Genomic DNA, 21725 nt, shown 5'->3' with positions numbered 1-21725 from the left:
TCACAGCTTTGATCATTGCAATGCCAACCTCAGGCCACAGACATGACAATCTAGCTGAGGTTGGAATGAGCATATATCTGACTTTTAAAACAGACAATGTCCAACTTTCCCAAAGTGGTTGTACCATCTCACACCCCACCAGCAGTGAACAGAGTTCCCATGATCCATGGCCTCACTTTCTACAGTGACATTTTTAAATTTTAACAAATCTAGTGAGTGTATAATAATATCTCACTGTGTTCTAATTTGCATTTCCCCAATAGACACTGAACACCTTTCTTATGTTTACTGACCACTGGATTTCTTCTTTTGAGAAGTACCTGCTTAAGTCATTTTTATTTACTGATTTGAAAGATCTCTTTGTGTTACATGTGATTAAAATTTATTCTCCTACTCTGTGTCTCATTTTTTCATTCTCTTCATGGTGTCTGTTGATAATGGCTTTAATTTTAGTGTAGTCATATTCACTAATATTTTCCTTTTGGTTCCTTGCTTTTCTACCATGTTTTAAATAAACTCTTCCTCATCCTGAGGTCACAAAGATCTCTTCTATTATCACCTAAAAGTTTTCTAATTATACCTTTTACATTCAGTCCTTTAATCCATCTGATATGAGAGAAAGCTCCAGCGTCATTTTTTTCCCCCTACATGGAAAACTAATCACTGGGAATGAAATCTGACTCCAATACCTAGCCAGACTCAACTACTAAACAAAATAAGAAACTAATAAGATCTTCCTTTTGTTCAGGACCTATTATGCCAGGTTGGATGTTGAGTATTTTATATTATACAAATATGCAATAATTACTATTCCCATCTTACAGATACAGAAATTGAGGCTACGAAACATGTCTAAGGTGCTAAAAGATAAAGATGGGATCTGTATCTGTCTTTTGTAATGCCTGTGTTCTTTCTACCATACCACATTGTTTTATGCAAGAATTTGATTCCTGCATAAAAGAGGAAACATTTTCATTTCGAGGATGCTGTAGTCACTTTACTCTCCAGGTCTACTAATATAGTGATACTTACTCTTGTAAGAGATATTGAGTGCCTATTACTTGCCAGGCATTGTTCCACGCTCTGGGGATCAAGTGGTGAACAAAATGAAGTCCTTATCCTCTTGGGGGCTTAAAGTCTCAACTGATCATAAGTAGTTTCCCATGTCCTTTCTATATGACTCAGTCTTACACCCTTAGTGAAGAAAACCTTCCTCAAATAGTAGAATAAAAGGACTGAAACACGAGTTGCAGCAACCTAGAGAAAAAGCTACTTGAAATTCCAGCATTCACGCTGAACCTCACAAAATAAAGCATCCCCATGTCTTTCCTTTTCCTGCAGCTTAAACTTTTCATTTTTCAAATATTAGCAATATTTCAAAAGTAATTGCCTTAACGAAATGTGACTTCTTGTAAGCATCTACATACATCTTGTGCTATTTCTAAACTCCTTTCTCTCTCTCCTTAAAAAGGTACATTTCAATGTATAATAAGTAGTAATAAACCTCTGCTATAAATATATCAAGCTTATGAGGCTTATTTACTCGCTGAGCTCCAGACATATATGTCCAACTACTCATCTGGAACATCCATTTTAATGTTGCACAGGCAACCAAAACTGAACTCTAATTTGCTTCCAAACACAACTCTCCCCAGGCTTCTCTATCTCAGTATTACACAACCACCAAGCCAAACTTAGAAACCACTGCTAATGACTCCCCCTTACCCTCACCCCATCCATTAGCAAATTCTATTGTCTGTCACCATGTATCTTGAAATCACTTGAAATCACTTCTCTCCATTTTCACTGCCACATCCAATCCAAACCACCTGACTATTGCAGTAGCCTCCAAACTGTCTCCCCTTTCACACATGAAGTCCATTCTCCACCAAGCAGATACTTACCTTTTTAAAAAGTAAAGCAGATCCTGTCACATCCCACGTAACGTCTTTCAGTAGCTTCCTATATTAAAAACAAAACAAAAAAACCTCCTAACTCCTTACCAGGATTACAAGGCCCAGCAGTATCTGGCCGCTCTCTATCACTCCATCTTTCTTCCATTCACACTCCTTCTATTGGTTCCTAATTCACCAAGGACTCTCTCCTCTCTCCTACCTCAGGTCCTTTGCAAGTGCTATCCCCTTGCCCAAAGTGCTCTTCAAATAGCTGCTTCCCACTTTCAGGTCTTATAGTCTAAAAGCCGCTGGCACATATTTTTTCTAATCGTGCTATTGAGAATGTCCCCACCTTATTCTCTAACATATCACTCAGTCTACCTGCCAAGTATTTATCACAAATATACTAGATTCTATTTATTTCCCTACTGGTTTATTATCTCCCTACTTTACACCACAGTATAAGCTCCCATCTTGTTTAGGTTGTATATGTAGTACCAATAAATATTTGTGGAATAAATGGCAGAAAGAAGAAACACAAATGGAGGATGGAGAAAGAAAAAAAGAGAAGGGAAAAAAACATTTCCAGTCTATATATAGGTTTCCACCATAGTTTTGTAACACAGATTTTTCCATACTATAAGTGAAGGTAGATTTTCCTCATTGGCTACATTGAGCCTAACAGTTATAGTTTATATAGAACTTAATCAATTAGTTAAATACAGATCTAACAGCAATCTGTTTATTTCACACTCAGTACCTTTCTATTGAAAGATCAAATTCAGTTATTGCTTCTCAACAACTAGTCTAGGCAGTTACTAGCACACTCCTAAATCTGTCAATGTAAATTAAGAGAAAAATCTGCTTAAAACATAATGTCAAGAGAAGAAAAAAATAATAAAAATGGAAGTGTTTTCTGCCTAAATTCATTAGAAAATGCCTCAAAATAATAAAATGTTAATGCAGGGTGATCAGTAAATGGGGGTACACTGTATTATCATCTCTTCATTTTTATATAAAAAGTTATATAAATAAATGTATCAAGTCAAAAGCAAATAAATATCTCCAAGTCACAGAAATTTTCCTGGCTCAAGTGTACTTGGTTGCCATTTAGAGATTTAATTTAAATGAGTTGATAATTTATAAAGGTGTTTTCATAAGACATCAGCTTCTTGGGATTATCTGAGGACACAGGAAAATAGGACCGTCCTCCCACCTGCTCTGTGTCACAGCCTTCCAGCCCCAGCACAATCAGCCCAGCACCTATGCGATTCTCCATAAATCACAGTCCAAAACCAGGGAAGGAATAAAATCATTTAAAAGAGGAGAGTACTGCAAGCTTGTAGAAAGGGAAAATAAACATTTTTTGCTTAAATTTAAACAGAATATTTTTCTGTAAATGTAATCATTGCAGAGGATTTCATTTTGGGTTTTTTTCTGGGGGGGCGGGGAGTAGAAGAGGTGTTTCTTAGTCTATCAATGACAGAATTCACATCCAAGAAACAGACATTCAACCTAAATGCCTGAGCTAATCTTAATTGGGGCCTAGGAAGTACAGAAAAGGGCAAGGGGAACAGAGGTCCCTCCAATTCCTACCATTTCCATTACTTTCTCCCTCTACATTTTGAGAGATTATAAATGTTACCATTCCTAATTAAAAATAAGCTTATTAGTGATAGATTCATGTCATAAATATTGATAAGCGTTGAACATGAATATAGTTAGCAAGAAAGTATATTTAGACTTTGGTGTTCTTGTTCACAGTAAGAGAAAGAAATGGAGAAAAGGAGCAACAAAATTCTGGCAGTACGTTTTGGGGGAGTAAGGAGCAAGGAATGATTTCAGTAGCAAAGGTAGGAGCACTTAGAGGTGCCACAAACACAAGCCTATCATATCTTAGACCTGTAAATGACAGCAAGACTCTGAGTGATGACAGGTGTAATCAGATTAGGGGAGGCCAATATGATCCTTTAGGTGACAGAGATCTAATCTGGGACACATTTGGGCCTAAACACAGATTTATTGAAGTCACGGAAATGAGCACTTAAATCACACTAAGAGATCATGGCCACAGTGAAGATATGTTTCCTGTCATGTTCCATTTCTAGAGCTGAGTTCAGTCTTGTGGTTCAACACATAAATGTGACTAGGCTAAATTGGGATTTAATTCTTAGCTTTCTAATGTTTTACTCACAGCCTAAGATCTTATCCTGTGCTATTAATTTGGCATCACAGCCCAAACTACTCACTTTAGTTTGTCCTGTATCTAAGTTTATCTCCACACATGAATTGAATAAATACCACATGTGCTGGATAGTTTATGCCCTTTTGACTGAAGCACCTGGAGTAGTTTCCTGACTAGACACTAATAGATAGCCCACCTAATTCAAAATTTATATAAATCACAGACCAAGACAGGGAGATATGCTATAAAATATTCACTCATCCATTCATTCAACCATTTTTTACTAAGCACCTACTACAGGCCTGACACTGTTTTAGGTGCTGGAGATTCATAGTAAACAACACAAACAAAAATCCCTATTTTAGGTGCTGGAGATTCATAGTAAACAACACAAACAAAAATCCCTTAAAGACCTGATGTTCTCCTGAAAGAGAGAGACAATACACACCATAGATAACTAAAATACACAAGGTGAAATAATAAAGCCTAAGGGGGAAAAAAAAATAAGGGCAGTAATGTGAAATGTGGAATGAGGGCTGAAATTTTAAATATGCAGGTCACTTGAGGTGATTTTTGGAAAAAGGCCTCAAGGAAGTGAAGGAGCTTGTCATGCTCATACCTACAGAAAGAGCATTCCAGGCAAAAGGAACCACATGTGTAAAGGCTCTAAGAAGGAAGCCCCCTTGGCATGCTAAAGAGTAGCAGAAGTCCTTTGTGGCCGAAGCAGATAAGAGAGAGTCTGAGAGGTGGGGAGGCTAGGACATGGGAGCCTCGTGGGATACAATAATGACTTGAGCTATAGCAGAGGCGTGACATCATTTAACTCAGCTGTTAACAGGGTCCCCCTGTGACAAGGGTAGACTGGTGGTAACCAGGGCAGCAGAAGGGAAATCAATTAGGAGGCTACTGCAATAATCTAAATGGGACTATATGACAGCTTGGACCAAAATAGTGACAGTGAGGATGCTGAGCAACTTCTAAATATTTATTTTGAACTTCTAAATGATCCTAAAAAGTCAAGGGCTGATCCCTGAATCTTGCTGAAATTCACATTAATAGAAACTTCTATAGGACTCCTACGAGGTGAGAATATAATTTCTTTAGCCAAAGAAAATTTAATAATTGTCAATCACCTGCTGTAGTAGTCAATATAGGGAAAAACTAATGTGTAACATGCCAGGGATATAAAAATTTTAATATTTGTATAAAAATATTAAAGTAACAGTACAGAAATACAGACGTACCTATAAATTCACTTTTTATTTAACTTATCAAATAAGGGATAGAATATTACTTTAACTCTACTTCTGAGAGGAAAATCAAATGTAAATTTTCCAGAGTAATGAGGAATTTTAGAACTAGTAAGAATCTGGAAGTCCCATTCCCTTCATTTTTGGACCAAGGTAATAAGGCCCAGAGATAACTGAAGCTTGTCCCTTCTTCAAGCATCAATGCATATTTTAACAGTTGATGTAAATAGTTCTAAAATATATTTTTACTTCCTTATTTTCTTAAGACCAGGAGTTCTGAACACACTTTAAGCTTTCCTCTTGAAAGAATTCTATGTATAGCCCAGATATAATGCTGGGCTTTGCTAACTGCTAAAGCTGCTATGCAACCCTGATAGTCTCTACACTTCTCCCTTCCAGGTGATGGTGCCTAATGAAATGAAGGTTGGAAAATACAGAACTTAAGAGCCATACACAAACAAAAGTGAGACTAGGTAAGGACCAAAGAAGAAAAATGATCAGTTTTGGTACAGGAGCTTTGTAACAACTATTTCCAGCATTTGGAAACCTTGCTTGTTTAAGGTGACAGGCTGTGTTCTAAAGGGCTAAGACTGGCCCTCAAATAGATAGCTGCAAAGATGATGTATGTGCAGTCCTTCAGAAAGAGTTCTACCCCCAAATGCAATTCATCACTTTTGAGAAAGTGTAACATTTAAAATTACTTAAAGAGAGATTAACTTTCGGACTATTAACACTATATACATCACAACATAAAAAAGCAAATTATCAAGGTAATATGTACATCCTAAACAACTTAAAGTATAAATAGGAAAGTAATAAGCTATAATAAAAGGGCATGTCTTCTAAAACCTCTTATTCCACCAAATTTCTCCAGCAGGCTAACATAAACTCAATTTTCTGTTCTCTTTCCTATCATTCTACCAAACCAGCTTATTTTTTATATTAATAATTTTAAAAAGTTTAAGATTAACCTGTATTTTGTGAAGGAAGATTCATAAAAACACAGAATCATAAATCAAAATAGCAAATAACTCACATATAATAATCACTCAGCATAATAAACTCCCTCAGCAATTAAAAAGCAAATAGGGAGCTGAACACATAATAAATAATGAAGTAAAAAACTGGGACCCATTTAGAATACACTATAATTCTTGCAAAGCTGCATGCTCATGCCATAAGTTAACAGTTTCCCCTCCATCTCCATGTCCCGACTGGTGCTCGCTCCAATTCCAGGCAGGTCCCTGTGGGCCTGCCTAAAGTTCCAGATATAACAGCCCAGAGATCACTGTAGCTAGTTCTCTGCTTCCACCACTACTCTTGAAGAGGAAGAGTTGGCAGGAATCTCACTGAAATTAAGTAGCTTTAGGAGGAAGCAGCACTAAAATAAAGGCTTAGAAAGGGATTTGAAAAGGAAAAGTTCAGGGTTATTTTTATCTTACTCTGGGCCTTTTCTCCATTAAAAACAAATATTTTAGCTTATTAGAAATTTTTACACTAATAATACAATATATGAATAAGTATTCATGGATCACTCACTCCCTAACATTTACTCCCAAAACTTATTTCTCAAAACAATATCCTACAAAGACATCAGCCCCTTCCCACACCACTGTAAAAATTTCTTCCACAGTAGACACTGTACCTTTCGAAAGAACTTAAACACAAGCTATTTTGTTTCATATCTTATTCCTTAGTAGGAATAAGAACACTGAAACTTAGTCTTGAAAGCTTCTCCAGGACAGAGATCTTACCAACTTTGCATTCCCCAAACCCCAGGCATCAGTGCTTCACTTCAAACCTATTTAGCACTTTCTAAATGAATTTCTATGGTATTAGATCATGGCATTTCCAATTCACAAATGAAAAAAAAAAAAAAATAGAACTTTCTAATGTGCAGTAATTCCATGCTTGTCTCCAAGGAGGGGTGTTGTCATTTTCATGTGAGAAGGAAATTCAGTGCCTGCCATTTGCCTTGAAGCCAATGCTTCTGACTAGTCCTAGTGTATACACTAGCCAAACAGGAGTGCCTTTTTCAATAAGAATGAGTGGAAGAATCGGAAGTCCTGAAAACAGAATCCCTGTGTAAATTTGTTAGGTGTTATCCATAGGCGATTTGCTTGCTTTTCAGACCTCTTCAAATCCTCTGGTTAAAACATGCTTTCAACCCACTGTTTCTTCCACCTGTTCTTTAAACAGTGGATGGTCCAACTTGCCAGGTGCCCATTATTTACAAAGCCTTTCACAGTACAAAGACCTTGACTAACCTTAATTGCCTGATTTCTACATAGAAGTTCCCTCTTTATCTGAGGCCCCCAATGAATGCCTGAAACCCATGTACACTATGTTTTTACCTATAAAAGCAAGCACTTTACAGTTTTTCTTTGGCATATCCAAATTGCCGGCATCACTCTGCTTATACCTTGGAGCCATTATTAAGGGTTACCTGAACATTACTAAGAGTTACTCTAGAGGCCAAAATAAGAGTTATTTGAACACAAGCACTGTGATACCATGACAGTTGATGTGATAATCGAGAAAGCTACTGACTATTGGGCAAGGAGCATATACAGTGTAGGTACCCTAGAAAAAGGAATGAATCACTTCCCAGGCAAGACAAAACGAGATGGAGCAAGATCTCATGCCAAGACTCAGAACAGTGCACTATTTAAAACTTAAGAATTATTTCTGAAATTTTCCATTTAATATTTTCAGACCACAGTTGACCACAGGTCACTGAAATCGTGGAAGGCAAAACTACAGATAAGGGGGGACTACTGTATGTACTTCTTTTTCTTGGATCACTTCTCGAAGGTATATTACCGATCCATAAAACTCACTTTTGACAAATACGATACTGCTTCTTTGCCACAAGTCCAACTGTACAAGTCACATCCTTTTGTCTACTTTCATGGGTCAAAACTACTCGATAGAACACAAAATAAAAGGCAGAAAAGAAGGCTACAACAGAGCAAACACACTTGACTCAGGAAAGTCCAGCAAAGCACTCAAGGGCTGACAGTGGCTGAGAACCTGCAGGAAATCTCCCCTGCAGGAAATTGCACTAGTGCCTGCTCACAGACAGCTTTCCACTGACTCAGTGTGCATACTCCTTGAGCAAGTAACAAGTCATGGGTTAGGAATACACACACACACACACACACACACACACACACACACACACACACACAGAATATACTACTATAAATTGTACAGATTTTTTGAGGGAAGCCTTTTACAGGCAATGGCAGAATACAAAGGAGACACTGATGGAGGTATGAACATATGCTCTGAAGAGTGTTCTGAAGTTTTTCTACTAAAGAGTAATAACTAAGAACTTGGACTACTGAGATAAACATAACACTGCTGGATTCTACTACAGAATGTCTCAAGATTCCAAATTCAGTTTTTCAGAAATTACTGCACTGAAATCAGAGCATTGTGTTAAAAATTCCTTACCAAGCAGCTCAGATAAAAATCAACTGTTTTTTTTTAATTTAGCTGTATTCTGCCAACAAACAAAAGAATAAAGAAAATATTCCAGAAATTATATAATTTATTAGCCAATCCATGCTGCTACAAATTTCTAAAAACCAAAATGCAAAAAAAGAAAAAATTTACGTAAATTTGTAACAAACAGCATGTACTCAGGCCTTGGGCTTTAAAGGCATGGTCACACCTCAGGAGTCTGCGGACATCTTCAGATGCTTCAGTCTCCCAAGACTTGGCTGGGGTTTCTGCCTCGGCCACCTCTTCCTCAACACGGGGCAGGGAAAAAATGGCAAGGGTGGGGAAAGGCCTCTGCATGACTTTATCTCTGATTTCTCTTCTCTGCAACACCCAGTTCCTTTCTCTGCATTTGGGGGCCAGAAAGTGGTTGGAGAACTATCTACCTTTACAAATACACTAACTCCAAAAAAACCACTTTAAGTATTAGAAAGCCTGTTTTAATCCAAGCAAATTCAGCCCATGATACTTTTTGTAGCGTTTTAAAAAAACAAATAATCCAGAACATATACAAACAGAAAATCAACTAAATAAATCCTGGTGTAACCATATAATGTACTAATAATAGGCAACCATTAAAAGAATGAGGCAGATCTACCTGTACTTGGATATATCCAGGATATTTTAAATAAAGAGAGCACTACCAGTTGACTTTTTTAAGTGGGTGGGGAAATACATGTTTTTATACAAAGAGAATTCTTCTGGAAAAATATAAAAGAAATTAGGACTAATAATGGCCTACAGAAGGGACCGAAGGTCTCAGTTAAGGAATACACTTTTTCACTATTCAAAAAATAGTTTACTATGTACATGAATCCTTGCTTTAAAAAAAAATTTTTTTTAAGGAGTACTTAAGTCTGTGATAATGATAAAATAAAGTAACAGAAAAAAAAGTGATGCATATTAAAAGCAATCTCATCTTTCTTAACTATCTCTAAATTCTTTGTGGCATAATTTGAATTCAGTAGAACAGGGGTGGGTGAGTAGAAAGGTGGGATATGGAGATCCATTCTACCCTTTTTCTTCAAAAACAGAGTAAGTTTCAACTTCTTGCCACAATGCTAAAAGAAAAGTTACACTTGCTTCTCAAACCAAGATGCAAAAAAACCCTTAAATATTTGCTCTCTTGTAACCAAAATTTAAAAGATTTGAATATATTAAGTCCTCAACTAAAGTTCAGCTACATTTCATATGCTAATATTATATGCTAATCACATTTTAAGTAAAGTTTTACATAATATCTTTTTGTTTCTAAACTAACAAACAACTTTAGAATGACTGAAGAGTCCCAATGTTCTAAGCTCTCCCCAGCCAAAAATCAGATCAGTTAAAAACTAGAGGGTTTTCTGCCATAGCTTCAAAATTTACAAAACTTCATTTCCAAGCAGGACTGGTGTGAGGAAAAGGGGAAGAGATTGTAGTCTATCCAACCTTCTTCCACCTCATGGATGCCTCCCCAGTCTCAGGGACCCATAGGTCCTCAACCAGATACAGCCTTCATCAGTGCTCCCACCATGGTAAAAGCACTGATTCAGTAACAATGGATCCGCTGGATTTGATTATGAAGCTTAAACTGGGGCTCATGTGGATAACAGGAACTCATCAAGTCACACTTGGGCAAAGAAAATGGATTTGCCTCATCCCACAGCCATACAGAACTAAACTGCTGATTGCCTCTTTGTAACTACTACCATGAAAGGTAAAGCAAATGACTATGCCCTTCAATTTGGTTTTTACTAATAGAAATGCATTTGTTAAAGGTATGCAGTTATCTTGGAAAAAGTGATGTTATAAATTGATGAAGTTGAGGAAAGGAATTTTGCTAACCTAAAACATTAATCAAAATAGACACTTCAAGTAAAATATGACAAAATGCCAATTTCTCATTTTAAAAATTTTCTGAACATTCAAAACAAAACTATAACAGTGTACAAAAATCTCTAGAATTAGAAAAAGTATTTTAGATCACTTACAAATTTGTTGTTTATTCATATCTCCATTTAACATATATGTATTTGCCATGCACTATCCTCAGTACCAGGGATGTAATGCTGATTAAAAGCCAGACCCAGTTCCTGTCTTCATGGAGTTTATAATAGTAAACACAAGGAATAACGCATTAGTGCATTGTCTAGTTCTTTCACAAGGAATAAGGAAAAACATCCTTGTAGTAGGTTTTAATATTCTCTACAGTGTGGCTTTACAGCATTTTCTAATTCAAATTTGAAAATTAAAATATTAAAATGACCTAAAACTAAGATAATTTCATGTAGTGATAAGTGGCATGAAGAAAACCAAACAGTAATGACAATGGGAAATGGAGGCAAAAATATGCAGGAAAACCTTCACCACTGAGGTGAACCCTCTATGATGAAAAGAACTAGGCATAACAAATTTAGTGTACTTGGAGGGACAAAGAAAAACATGTGGTTGGATTGCGGGGAAAGAAGTCAGAAAAGTGAAGTGGGCAAGGAACAAATCACGAAGGGTATCACAAGCCACGAAAGGAGTATGGATTTTATTCTAATTACTATGGAAAGACACTGGCAGGCTCTAAGCCTGGGAGTGACAAAATGGGATCTGATTAAACATAGTAGTTTCTCATTTAGAACACAATACATTTTCAAGTAGAAATTATGTTATAAATGGTGGTGCTGCAGTATTGCTTCTGTGCCTTCATTCAACTACAACTTATCTACTATCTATTTTGTATGAGATGTATACAAAGTACTGATGAGTAAAACAGGGTTTCTGACCTTGAGCTCAGTCTGGTAGAGAGGAGAAACATATATGTATTTGCCATGCACTATCCTCAGTACCAGGGATGTAATGCTGATTAAAAGCCAGACCTAGTTCCTGTCTTCATGGAGTTTATAATAGTAAACACAAGGAATAACGCAAAAAAATTACAATTGTAATATTTATAAGAGTGGAATATGTAGAATGCTTTCAGCGCCCAGGGCAAAGGGTGTTAATCTAGCCTGGACGAATCCAGGAAGGGAAGACTTCACAGAAGATATGGGTTTTACAGGACGGGCAGGGATCTACTTAGTGCATTCCCCTAAGTACAATACCCAAACCACTGGTGAGACACAAGAAAATTTAGGGGCTACCAAAGACTCTTTTAATGTATTTACATAGAATTAAGATGGAATGGGAGAAAAGAGTTAACATACAAAACTTGCAACTGAAACTTCATGGGTTTTACTGAAATAAGGCTTATTAAGAATTTCAATTATTTGGTTTCCTATAACACTGAAATGTAATAGTCTCAATTTCACTTTAACAAGTGACTATTCATGTGTGTATGTATGTGTTACCCATTATGAATTGGGGTTAAAACTTCAAACATATTAAAACTTCAAAATATACCAAATTATCAAAACTTCAAACATGGAGATTTTCAAAAAATTCTAAATACTCTCTACTAGATTAAAAAATTATTTAAAAATTTCCTTATTTGCTTTCTTTCTATATATGTGCATATATATATGTACACCTTGTAAATCATTTGAAAGTGTTGAAGACATCATAATATCTCACCTCAAAACTCTTCAACATGCATCTCCGAAGAATGAGGTCATTCTCCTAGGTAATCACAATGCCATTATCATACCTAAAAAAGAAAAATCAACAATTCTTTAATATCATCTATTATCAGGTACATTTTTTAATTTTAAGTAAAAAGAGCTTTGTTGAGAACCTTACAGAAGGAATGTATTTTAATAAACTGATTAGATTTGTTACTTGTATTTCGTTATTTTTATTATTTTTAATTCAATTTACTTCAACCGAAACCAAAAACAAATCACCCATTTCTCCCCACTACCCGCCCCCCACTGTCAAACATAAATGTGTTCTCTATATCTATAACTTGGGGGTGGGGGGGTGTTTTGCTTTGAAGATTCTGCATAAAAGTGTGATCATATGGTAATGATCTTTATCTGACTTATTTCACCTAGCAAAATGCCCCTCGAGGTCCATCTATGTTGTGACAAACAGCAAGATTCTTCTTTTCTATGGCTGAATAATATTCCACTACATATATCACAATTTCTTTATCCATTCATCCATGGATGAAATTTTGGTTGTTTCCATATTTTGCTTATTGAAAATACTGGTGCAATGAACATGGGGGCGGTGCAGATATCTTTTCGAGTTCATGTTTTCATTTCCTTCGGATAAAATACATAAGTGAAATTGCTGGATCACACAGTAGTTCTACTTTTCATCTTTTAAGGAACCTCCATGCTGATTTCCATAGCAGTTACACCAATTCTCACTAATAGTGCACAAGGGTTCCCTTTTCTCCAAATTCTAGTCAATTTCTTGTCTTTCTGATAACAGCTATTCTAACAGGTTGTTGTGAGATGATATCTCATTGTGGTTTTGATTTGCATTTCTCTTAGTGATCTTGAGCATCCTTTCATGTACCTGTTGGCCATCTGTATGTCTTCTTTGGAAAAATGTCTACTCAGGTTGTCTCATTTCTAAATCAGATATTTGGTTTCTTTGCTACTGAGTTGTATGAGTTCTTTATATATTTTGGATATTAGCCCCTTATTAGATATATGATTTGCAAATATTTTCTTCCATTCAGTAGGTTGTCTTCTCCTTCTGTTGATGATTTCCTTTGCCATACAGAAGCTTTTTAGTTTGATGTAGTCCCGTTTATTTTTGCTTTAGTTGCTTTTGCTTTTGGTGTCAGGTTAAAAAAAAAAAAAAAATCACTGCCTAAACTGATTAGATTTATTATTACTTACATTTCATTATTTTTATTTTTTAAATGTAATGATCAATTTATAAAATTTAAGTTAAAGAGTAAGATTTTTAGGGTAATTTTTAAAATATTAAAATAATTGTAATCAAATATGGCGAAAAGTGTGAAAGTGGTACATGCCAGACTGACATTTTAGGAGCACTGTGTTAGTGAAAAGACACTCTTGGCAGAAGGACATACATAGGAAAGGATTTACAGAAGAGTATAGTCTCAGCATGGCTGGAGTAAGAGCACATGTAAGAAGAAGATGAGTTGGACAGGTGACTGAGGAGGAGCTCTTCAAGGATTCTGCATGCCTTCCTGAAGAGTTTGGATTCTACTCTACTGGAAGTGAGATTTTTTATGTGATAAAATCAAGTTCAGAAAAAAACTATCTGGTCACAGCGTCTTTGGTGAGCTGAAGAAGAGGAGAGATGAGGAACCATTGGAAGCAATAGAACAAAGTTTATATTTTTCATAGCAAATATGTAACATTTTAGTTACATTATAGATTGAATAAACCTGCCATATTGGTAAATGAACAGAACAAAAACAGTAAAGCCAGACTATCTTGAATGTTGTAGAAATGCCGCATCAAAGAGAAAAAGATAGAGTCAGGAGAAACACAAATTTTGAAAGGAACCTCTGAGCATTTTTGAAGCATTTGATAGAGCTGGCTCTTTTTAACATATAGTTTCACTTTCCAAAGTGGCTTTCCTTTTCCTTGGCAAGATTCATCACTGGTACTAATTTTATGTTTATCAGTCACAATAAAAGTAAAAATTTCCAAAGAAAACCAACAGGAGATGATGTACAAACATGCAGCATACCCTCAGGGCATGCTGACAGCAATTCTAGGCAGCTCCACTTAGAGAGTCCAAGGGGAAAGCTGTATGTAGTCTTGGGTGGCTGGCCTAGCTGGCAGGACAGGATGCTGGCCCTTCACTCCCCTTCTACCAGGAGAACACTAGTGTTATTTATTTTACTCATTGGGCTTCCTAGCAAGACTTCGTTTGAACAAAGAGTTCCATAGCTTTAAAAAATATATGAAAGTCAAGGAGTCAGAGCTGCAGGGTATTAAGTCAGAGGTCGGTAATTCAAAATAAGATTCCAAGTTCCACAGGAAAGCTGCCAGGGGACAAAACAAACACCATCACTGAGAAGGAAGGTAAAGAAAGAAATCCAGGGAGATAGGCCTACCAGAGGAATAGCAGCTTTAGGGCAGAATGAGGGATTTTGTTTGGGACCTGTAGATTTTGAGGGGCTATTGGGGCATCCAAATTTGAGAGATCTAGACAGCAGAGAACATATGCATCGGAAGCTCAGAAGAAAGGTGGAAGGCAGTAGGGCTAGGTGAAGTCTAAATCTAGATGAATCCATGGAGGGAGAAATGTAAAGAAAGAAACAAGGAAGGGTTTGAAAAGGTCGCAGAAAGCAAAAAGAAAGGGTCTACCTCAAGACAGGACCATGTGGAGCCATCAAGGCCCACTTCAGGAGAAGACCCTAAATTTGGGGTAGTCTGTGTCCAGGATCAGGGAGAACACAGGCTGGACTGGTTTGGGATAGTGTTCCACAGAGCAGAAGCCAAAGAAGAGCAAGGGGGCCAGAGTAAAGGGTATTGGCAAGGAAGGAAATGAAAGATTAGACAATGGGTCCAGGCCTAAAGGGGCTGGAACTCAGAGAAAAAGAAGGTTGCAAGGAGGTCAAAGATTAGGCAGGGAGAGTAGAGAAGCCTCTCCAGGAGGCTGTGGAAAAATACAACACCAGAACCTACGAGTTCACTAGCAGAGTGGTTCTGGAAAGAGCTCCCTTCAGATAAAGTTAATAGGAAGCCAAAATCAGGGTAAAGGTCAACAGTGGAGAAGAAGAGGGCAGAGGGACAAAAATTAACCAACTGCCTCTGGTATATAAACTAACTAGACTTTTCAAAATATTTAACTGTCAATTCAGGAATATAATGATACATAATAAGGACAGAATGCTGAAAAAAAAAAAAAAAAGGTGCTCACTACTGCCTTAGGGACAATATCTTGCCTAAGAAACATACTTTTAGAAAAGCCTCACTAACTCTAGGAAACAACTAACCACTCTAATTTTCTTAAGAACTAAGCAGTAATTTAAGGCATACATACAATATTAGGCTTCATAACATTGTCACTTCTTCAAGGGTTTCAAGATAGTCAAAAGCACCCCTTGTCAAGAAGGAAGTAAGGGTGATCAAGAGGTACTCTATGGTGTCTGCCCTCCCCCAGGGAACAAACAGTATTCAGGGAACTCACCTGTACATGCTTACTACACTAACACAGGTATGAGAAATAATAGTAAAAGAAAACAGAAGAAAAACTTACACCTCTTTAGCCGTTCTCAACTTGTAATCCTTAATTAACTGCTCAAATCATAATCCTTAATTTTGTCAAACCTGCTTTCTCTCTGTCTATGACTGGACATCTGTATTTCACAAACACAGAGTTAAAGTAATATAACAAATCTAAAATATACACCATTAGTTATGTGGTATCATTATGTAGTGATAAGTCTCTTTAAATACTCACTAGTTTTCCACTAATACAGAAATGAGAGTGAAATATGGCAAAATCTCTACTAACCATAACAGAGTAATTGAATAATCATGCCTCTCAGTTAGCTGAAGGCTTATTTACAACTCTGAACACACACTTTATTGGTTAACTGTTCTGGTTAATATGCTGTGACTCTGGTCAACACTATAACCATCAGTGATTACACAGTAAAATGGTACGGTATCCTAAGACCCAAAAAGCTCTCTGTCCTTTTCCAAATGAGATCTCAGACTGCAGTGACCTTTGCTTTTACACTTTCTCTGTCTTATGGTACCCTGTTGTCATACTGTTTCCAACTCTCCCTTTTGTTCCAATAACCAAGTGTGTCAGAACAGCATCTAAAGAAAGGGTACCTGGTCCTCACATGTGTGCTGGGTACCTATCGAGTTCTCCCAAGGGAGGTGAATGAGTCCTAGTATACAGGGTTCTGTGACCTCTATTTTACCAGCTGTGGAAATCTTTTTTAAAATGTATTTCCTCAGAAGGAAATTCTGACACACATGCTACAACATGGATGACCCATGAGGACATTATGCTATGTAAAATAAGCCACTCATAAGAGGATAAATACTGTATGATTCCACTTATAAGAGATAGCTAGAGCAGTCTAATTCAAAGAGTCAGAAAATAGAACAGTGGTTGCCAGGAGCTGGGGGTAGAAGAGAATGGGGAGTTATTATCAATGGGTACGGAATTTCAGTTTGGGAAGATGAAAAAATTCTGCAAATAGAGAGTAGTGATAATTGCACAATACTGTGAATGTCTTAATACCAATGAACTGTACACTTTAAAATGGTAAATTTTATGTTATGTACATTTTACCACAACTAAAAAAACTTTGAAGTCTAAAAATAATAAAAATTTACTTCCTCATTATTTACTATGTTCTAGACAGATGGTAATGTTAAGTGCATCTGTGCTATCATCATCTAATCACTCTAAGGTTATTTTATGACATGAGTAAAAATGAGCCAAAATGGTTTCTTATAATTATGATTCCAAATTACCATATACTATTTTTAACATGGAAAACACGTTTTATAGGAACCAATACATAATGCACTAGCAAAAACTCAGACAAGAAAGGACTCTAGTCTGGGTAGCAAATTAATGTGAAAAGAAATGAAAAAACTAGTGGTAACTCAGCATATATTACATAGCAGCCATCTCAAACGCTTTTCTTAAAACTATTCGGGGTAAAAAAATGATATTAATTTGGAATTCTAATCAAAGCACTTGTTGACTAACAATTTAAGTTGAATTTTAGCAAGAAAAACTCGAGGTATTTTAGTAACTGCTAAATTTCTCAGCCCATCTCATGTTGTCATTCCAAATACGAGACCATCCTATACCTGCAAGTGACAACAAACCACCTTCCATCTCTCATCTAAGACTCTCTCCAAATGTCATCTCAAACCAGAACCAACTTTCTCAGACCAGCAGGAAAGTTACTCAACTACCAAACCACAAAGTTCAAAAGGGACTTAATATCATTTACCACAATATGGAGATTACATTTTTTGTTTCTTAATTGTGTCCTTGAGTGATCACCTAAAGATAGAGAGAGCTGACTAACATTATAAACAACTTCTTAAATAAGAGACTAGAAAATAATTATATACTAATCTTTAGGTGCCTCTGAGTTACAGGCAACGGTTTACAAACTTGTTAAAACTTCTGCAGTAAAGTTGTAATTCTTCTATTAAGAACTTGTCTTTGTTCTCATCCTCTCTCCCACTTTTGTAAAGTTTAAAAATGAACTTGCAACAACCTGACCACAACCTATTTAAATCATTTTCTAATAGGGCTAGTACCACTTGAAGAAGCATACAATCATATCGAAATCCCACTCCCCGTAGTCTAATGGTTCAAAATCTCCCAGGTAACTACAATCCCCAGAGACTTTCATCCACTTTAACAACTATGTATAAGGAAAAATATTTCTTTTCAATTACAAAACATCAGTTAGATAACAAATGCTATTTACTAGGAAAAAAAAAATTCCTGCTGCCATGACAAGAGGTACCATTTACTGATTACATGTTCTTTTACTCACTTAAATTATTCTGAAATAGTGACTAACTGCCAAATAATTCCAGAAAGTTCCAGGAAATTATAAGATAGAAATTTTTATTATTATTATTTATGCCCACAACACCTGGTCTTCTTAGGTGGTCTCCCATCCAAGTACTAACCAGGCTCAACCCTGTTTAGCTTTCGAGATCAGACACTGGGTTTGTTCAGGGTGGCATGGCCGTAGACTATGGACCATGGCTACACTGGGGTGCGAACCCAGGACCTTCTGCTTGTAAAGCAGACGCACTAATCGCTACACTATGGAACCACGTCCAGAAAAATTTTAATATAAAAAACATGTGGCATTCAAATTACCTGCCTATATAATGGTCTTCTAATTTTTGGGTTGTATTCATTTATTTAATGTAAACTTAACATGAAGTCACCATTAAAAAGCTAATGAAGTTTGGACAGTTCACCTCTTCTACAGACTTTAGAGCCAAACAACATCTGCTTCTACACCATCATTCTACAGCTAAGCCCAGTCTAGTTAACACTGTGAAAGCAAAAGTACCCTTAGGAAGCAGCAAGATTATAGATAGGCAAAATATTTTTCAAAAGAAAAATCAGAGTTTACAAAGAAACAAATATCAAGAAGAAATCTTTTATACGTATTTTGTTTCTCATTGTATATCTCTAGTTGCATTCCTAAATGTTTACTATGTTTCAAATTAAATATCTGATAAGGCAAAAAAAAAAAAAAGCCACACAAAAAAAGGTAGATCGATTAAGTCAATAATCAATTACTCTCTTGCCTAATGATACTGTGAATCTTGCAGTAGAGTAACCAAATCCGGTTGTTAGCCAACTGGCTAGCTAACTTAGTCACAGAAAAACAAAATTATTTCATAAAAGAAAATCTTTGAACTCTGTGAACCATGCCCCATACATCCCTACCACAGACCTTATACTGTTCCCAACTTGCTATTATATAGATGTCCTCACAGTAAAAGACACAACCTCTAACTCCTCTCCTTTAGCACTAGAAACAAGAAAAGGTACAAAAATAAATTAAAAAGCATTTGGGAAGGATACCCAAATAGCTGAAGTACTTGCTTCAGTGAAGAATATAAAAAACCCAACTTCCTAAAGGTCTAATACGAAAAGGTATCTTTATCATGTTGAATTTCTTTAGAAATCACACCTGACATAATTTTCAGTTACCTTCTGTTTTTGCTTTCATTGCTAGTTTTAATGATTTGACAAACCAGGAGAACATCCTGTATATATAAATCAAGTTAATTGCTGTCATTTAAAAGGTTGTTAAAAGCTTTATACCCACATTCTTTAATTCACTGAACTTTAAAAAAATCAATTTTCATTCAATTTTCTCAGCGAATCCCTAGCTTTAAGGAACTGATTCATCTACTCACACATTAAACTCTGACTTACTAGAAAAGTTCATGATTCAAACCTACTGTCTGTAAATGTACTTGTATGCCAAAAATGTTGTCACAGATTAATACTGGGCCTGTGACCACACATACTTCCAAGAATCACAGATCCAAACCTTCAAAGTTATTGCTTCAGCTAAAAAGTGACCTGCTGACTTAGAAGTCTCCAGGGTCAGAATTCTTAGTTATTCTAGATAGTAAAAAATATAAGAACTGTTTTAAAAGCATTCAGAGGCATGGCAAAATGACCAGAACTCCAGGTTTATACACCTGCTGTCCTTAAGCTTAATTATTAATATTGCCCCCTTTCACATTCAAAAGGATCTTGTTTTGAAGCAAAACTCATCAGCAGTAATAGATGTCAGAATAGTAGTCGCTTTGGGGAGGCTAGAGGGGTTTACTGGATGGCAAGAATGTAAAAGGGAGCCCTTTGGGAAGCTGAAAATGTCCTATACTTTGATCTGAGTGTGGTTATCAAGGCACACACATATGTAAAAAATCGCTGAACTGTACTCAAAGATCTTACTGCAAGTTAGACCTCAATAAAAAAATTAAGAATTTAAAAGACACACTGAAACACATTTTTAAATGTCTTTGTTCAGGCAATTAATCATATAAAGTAATCCTAGCTATAGCTACCAAGATTTTTTTTCCAAATGTATTTTAATAAGGATGAGCATTTTTAAGTAGAACATTTCAATATACTGTGGTTTGTTTGGTTTTTTTTAATCTTTAATTTTAAAAAAGTCACCAAGTTTTAGAACTGAAGGCACACAGAAAGATGATCTACTCATTCTCTAACTTTGCCAATAAAACCAAACTTATAAAGGGTAAGAGACTACCCTTTATAAGGCAGCTAGTCAATGACAATGGTAGTAAGAAAACTGTTTCCTGATCCTGGACCACTCCCGTTTCCACCAGGCCGTTACTTTTCTGACATCGTAAACAAATGTGAAGCCTAAATCTACCTGCGACCTAGGAATCAATATATCCTTCAAAACACCAGGCCAATAGGCCCCAAAGTGCACAGAGAAAAACACACATTCACCATCCTTCTCGCAAGACAGTTGACAAAAGAACAGTTACATTTTCAGGCATTTTACTTCCGATGCAATAAAGTACGACACTTAAAATGCAGTTTAAAGAGAAGACAATGCAAGGATTGACAAAATTCATCCTATTTCCTTTCAAATCTCTTTAGTTGTTACTTTGTTCTCAAACTATATCACTGCTAAGAAGGCTCACGAAATATGGCTTGGGGCCGGTCATCAGCATTGTTTTTAGTAGCCCACCAGGAATGACTCCCATTAATAAAACCCCTGTCTCTGATAAGAGTGTCGTACCCCACTCCCAGCACAAGACCTGCAGGTGACCTGTGCTTCACGGCTTAGTTTTAGACCCGAGAACAGTTGACATCTTGTATAAAAAAAAAAAAAAAAAAAACCCACAAAACTCAACATACATCCTTTCCGCGGGAATTTCTGTTCTCAGAAGGCGTTTCTGCTAACCAAAAAGAGCAGGCCTTGGTTCTCAGGACGCTCTGCTTGCTTCTCCACTGCCTCCTTTTCAATGTCCAAATCGAGACTTCGAGAACAGAAATCGAAACAGTCACGGATTCCCGAATGGCAGATCGGGGCCGGTGACCCGGCGAGCCCACTGCCCGCTCGCGCGCAGCCCGAGGAGGCCCGGTGCACTCCACCACGCCGGCTCGAAGCAACCGGTTGCGGCGGCCGCTAGACGCTCCGCTACCGTAAAGTGGCCACCTCGGCCCTCCGAAGTTCGGACCAGCGCGCCCCCGGACCCTGCTGCGGGTTCGCGCCCCAGCCCCGGAGCGAGCCCGGGGGGCGGGTCCGCGGGGGCTCGGCGGGCGGGAGTCGGGGACACGCGGGGAGGGGCGCGCAGCGGGCCCAGCGCTCCAGGAACTTGGACACCCGCTGGTGCCGCTGCCCGGCCACTTTCCTTCCGTGCCCCGCGCTGTTCGCCGGGGGCTGCCGGCTGCCGCCGATCGCCGCCGATCGCCGCCGCAGCGAGGCGCCCAGGCGCGTTCCTGCAGCCCGGCCGGCAGGCGCGCGGGGCCGCG

At 37.3% G+C, this 21725-nt stretch overlaps 1 protein-coding gene across 19 annotated transcripts in view; it reads right to left on the bottom strand.

Annotated features, from left to right (window-relative positions):
• The window catches only part of SFMBT1 (Scm like with four mbt domains 1), a 96695-nt gene that overhangs the window by 74039 nt on the left and 931 nt on the right, over nucleotides 1–21725 (bottom strand). For 13 of the 19 annotated variants that reach the window (XM_039867467.1, XM_039867465.1, XM_039867468.1 and 10 more), the window contains exon 2: nucleotides 12381–12453. The exons of 1 other annotated variant lie outside the window; for it this stretch is intronic. The gene's annotated coding sequence lies outside the window, so the exon portion shown is untranslated. Of the gene's footprint in view, nucleotides 1–12380; nucleotides 12454–21107; nucleotides 21575–21725 lie in introns of those variants that run through there. 5 more of the 19 variants (XM_039867466.1, XM_039867463.1, XM_039867464.1 and 2 more) reach the window with 4 other exon arrangements.

This window comes from Pteropus medius, unplaced genomic scaffold, assembly GCF_902729225.1.
Source record: "Pteropus medius unplaced genomic scaffold, Ma_sr-lr_union100, whole genome shotgun sequence".
Classification (NCBI taxonomy): Eukaryota; Metazoa; Chordata; class Mammalia; order Chiroptera; family Pteropodidae; genus Pteropus; species Pteropus medius.
The sequence above is the reverse complement of the archived record's forward strand: the minus strand, read 5'-3'. Positions and strand labels throughout refer to the sequence as shown.